The following is a 4,686-nucleotide window of genomic DNA, read 5'->3' on the forward strand; positions in this document are numbered from 1 at the left end:
TTAAAAGGGGGATCAACTCCAGAGATAAAACGATAATTCTCCCGCTCTACAAGACTCTGGTCCGGCCGCACCTGGAGTATGCTGTCCAGTTCTGGGCACCAGTCCTCAGGAAGGATGTACTGGAAATGGAGCGAGTACAAAGAAGGGCAACAAAGCTAATAAAGGGTCTGGAGGATCTTAGTTATGAGGAAAGGTTGCGAGCGTTGAACTTATTCTCTCTGGAGAAGAGACGCTTGAGAGGGGATATGATTTCAATTTACAAATACTGTACTGGTGACCCCACAATAGGGATAAAACTTTTTCGCAGAAGAGAGTTTAATAAGACTCGGGGCCACTCATTACAATTAGAAGAAAAGAGCTTTAACCTTAAACTACGTAGAGGGTTCTTTACTGTAAGAGCGGTAAGGATGTGGAATTCCCTTCCACAGGCGGTGGTCTCAGCGGGGAGCATTGATAGCTTCAAGAAACTATTAGATAATCACCTGAATGACCGCAACATACAGGGATATACAATGTAATACTGACACATAATCACACACATAGGTTGGACTTGATGGACGTGTGTCTTTTTTCAACCTCACCTACCTCACCTACTATGTAACTATGTAACTATGCTTCACTATGTCAGACAGCTTCTATTTATGTGATTTCTTGATTCAATAGGTCTGGCAGTAATCATGCCTGGGTGTGGCAAGTGAAATTTAACTTTGCTTTCCAAAAAATTGTGGTTAATCACAGTTGATTCATGATTCAGCATGGGAGGGGGCAATTACTTTTTCACATAGGGCCAGGCAGGTTTGAACAGCTTTTTTCCCTTAATAAATGGATTAATAATTTAAAAACTGCATCTTGGATTTACTTGGGTTATCTTTGTGTAATATTAAAATTTGTTTGATGATCTGAATCATTTAAGTGTGAGAAATATGCAAAAAATAATCAGGAAGGGGGGCAAAAACTGTATAGCACTGTAGCGCTGTATACAGCACTGTATATCGACATACTGCAAGGTTTCACCAGAAACAGCAGATTTTTGTCATTCAAGAAAGCTTGTTTTTAAAGTGTTACTAAACCCAGGACCCTGCAATCACTATATCTGGTCTCCCACAGTACACAGAACATGGAAATGCAATTATTTTAGTAAATATAAACTGCTAAATACCTTTTCTCCTCAGCAGTTAGAGCAGTCTTGTGACTTCTATCAGTGGTTATAGCTTACAGGAGGAGTTTTCATTCTACTCTGTCTTATAAGGATGCAGGACCCCTGACCCTCTGTCTGGACTGTGCTGATTGACCCTGTGCTGATCACATGCACTCTCCCAACAAAAAGAAAACAAAAAGTCTATAGCAATACACACCAAACTGAGCATGTGCAGCTTGTCCCCAAGGCTCCGTTCTATCAGGAGATGGTTTGAGGACCGTGGAAGAAGGGAAGGATCAGAGAAGATAGGATCAAACAGCCTTTTTATACAATGCAGAGGATTAACCCCTTAAGTTCCACAGTGAGTATAATAAGCATGCTTTACTGCATATACAGACTGATGTTACTGTTGTGGGTTTAGTAAAACTTTAAGCATACTTGTATAAGAAAATGTTATAAGGAACATTCAAACCAGCCCATGTTTAACAACTGGTTTAATATAGTAAATTATGGAGTTTAGGGATTACTTAAGAGTACTGTACAGGATCCCTAATGGCTAAGTTGGACTGCCTGAAGATAAGTAAATGAATCAATTGAGCACGGTTTGGGTCTCTTCACTTCCTGTCGGCTAAGATCCGAGTGTAGGCAGGCAGAAAGCAGCACAGGCTGGTCACCTGCAAAACAAGCTAAAGCCTTGTTCACACTTGCGGTCTAGAAACTGTAAAAATAGGTTGTTGAGCTGCAGCTTCACTACCCCTCTCCCAGACTGCCCACCTTAAAGTGGTTTCTAAACCCTTATATATACCCAGTGACATTATTGGCCTCATGTGAAACAGAAGAAACCAATCATCCTACATAAATTGTACCTGTTTATCTGCAGTACTCTCTTCTCTACATCCATTCAAAGTCCAGAATTTATGAAGCTCGTCTGAGTGTTCAGAAAAAAGGGGACGGAGAGCTAAAATCACACTCTGCAGAGCTCAGTGAGGAGAGTCCTGAGAGCTAATTAGAGGAAAGGGACAGACTCCTCCCTTCAGACAACACAGTTGAGGCTGTCAATCACAGGCCATGTGCTGGAAGACCCTCCCCCGTCACTTTTTTTCTCTTGGTGTCAGGAAAACATGCCAAAAGTGATTAATGCTGAGAGGAGAGGAACTAAGCAGCAGACAGAAATGACAAGTACACGCTGTACTTTGAGTGACCACTGAAGGCCACCGTGAGTATCCTTTTAAAATAGGACAGTTTTCCCTCCCACGCTGTACAGTGCAGATGGATGAATCTCCTGCTGAGAGCTATTCTATTCTGACAGCTAGCTGACGTTGTAGTCAAAATATCTAAACAGCAGCTGCGTATGCTTAAATGCAGCTATTGTTCAGACAACAATTTTCCGCTTGGCTCCTTCAATTTATCATTAATTTTACTTCCTTTTGACCAGTAAAAGTGAGCATAGTCAGTAGGGTGTCCCCAGATTTCATTTTGAAGATATGGTCACCTTAGTGTAGATGAATGTTGTAAGTTTCAGTGCATATCTGTATACATTTTGTGAAGAACAAAGAATACGTCTCAAGTTCAGAAGTCAGAGAGTGTTCATAATGTTGTGCATTCCTTATTTTACATATAATTGCCATGTTGCCAGAGCATTGCTATATTGCTACATGAACCATATTGCCAGATGTGCGCTACAGCCATATTATATACAATAAGGTTGATTTACCTAAGACAAAGACTGTTCACTTCCCAAGGGAATTTGCCATGGAGTGTAGTGAATGAATTAAAGTTAGCCATGACTAAGGACTAATATCCAAAACGCGTAGGCTGTTTTACAGTTTTGTACATGTATTTAATAAAGTAATACCACTTTGGATGTAATCCTGAGTGCCGACCATCCCTTTCCTTATTCTGGTACGTTGGAGGTGGCAGCAGTCTCAAAGTCTGAGCACCGGGCGGAGCTTTTATGTAAGAAGGTTTCAGCTCCTATACACCTGTTTTCCTTGAATGAATTAAAGCTGTCCTGACTTTCATCATCCAATCATGTATATGTTTTTTGCTTTGTTCTTTTCATTGTATTTTCCCTGCACACAATTGGGTGTTCTTTACAATGGTAATTTTTACCACATTCACTTAGGCTGGTCACTTTGCAAAGTAATGTTCACCTATTTGCCTTTTAGTAATTCAACTACACTCCATGTGCGCCTATTATAATGGAGATGCATGCTGTGTAAATGTGTGAATACCCAGATCAAGTATAGTCAGCCAAACCACCTTCACAGCTTAATTGGAATCTTTCAGCCCAGAGATAAAGTGTTAATCTGGCCATGGATGGATCAAAATTTGACCGGTTCAACAGGGACTGGTCAAATTTTGATCCATCTATGGCCATTTCTACTCAACACAACTTGATCTAATGGGAATGTTGGAAAATTTTAATTCAATCAGCGGCTGCTGCACTGATCAGTATATTCTGATAGAGAAAGTTGCCGCTGTCAAAATACAATAGCACAGTGGGGAAGATTCCTTCATCCACCTCACTTGTGTCCGTTGGCTGATAAAAAAAACAACCCATCTATGGCCATCCCTAGGCTGGGATATAGGAGTATGACAGACAACATACGTTCCAAGCAAAAATAGTTTTTTGACACCATGATCATTACATAAGTAGACTCAGCATGTTTTTTTTTACAGTAGTCAGTAACATACTGTACGTCCCAAATTTAGGCAAAAGACACGTCCCTGAAATGGCCCTCCTAAACTGGAGCAGGCACAATCACATACATGTACATGATTGTGCCTGCATGTGCCATCCCACCGCAGTATACTTACTGTGGCAGGTCAGCAAGTGGTTAATGCAATCCCTGAGCATGGCATTTAAAGGATTTGTGTATTTTAGGTGTTGTATTCCAATGTTAAAATGTACGTGTCCCACAAGGCAGTGCCCAGTTTCTCATGCCTTTTAATTAAAGTAGTTGGCCAATTATCCCTAAAATTGGCCAGAATTTAACAAGATTCATCCCCATAGAATTCAAGTTTGGGTTCATTAGATATGCCAAACAGATATGCTCATCTCTGTAGTAAAAATCCTACTTAGGATGCCTTGTAGGTGACACAACCCTGCATTGTATGAACTAGCACTCAGTGGTTGGCCTTGAGAATGAACAAGTTTGTCTTTCCTGAGGTTTACAGTATATTTGTAAGAAGCAACATCAGTCCAAACAATAATTTCTAAAGGTTTAGATCTCTTATTATAACCAATTGACATTTCTTTAAATTTTTCTGAAGCTGGTCGAGGTACCAGTATGCAGTTTAGCTGTTTTTCAGATGCAAGAACAGTATGTTTTCTTTAAGACTATTAGGATTTAGTAGGACCCATACTACTCCACCACTGCTAGCTATGACATGATGAGGAAGTAAAGTGGCTGTGTCAATGGACCACATCCTAAATAGAAAATTATTACAACCAGAGCTGAATTTTTTGTTTTAAAGATGCCTGGCTAATTAAAAAAGAGCAATATATGGAGTTGAGTTTAAATTAATTTCCCGCACCTAACGTG

This window comes from Aquarana catesbeiana, linkage group LG04 (genome assembly GCF_042186555.1).
Source record: "Aquarana catesbeiana isolate 2022-GZ linkage group LG04, ASM4218655v1, whole genome shotgun sequence".
Lineage (NCBI taxonomy): Eukaryota > Metazoa > Chordata > Amphibia > Anura > Ranidae > Aquarana > Aquarana catesbeiana.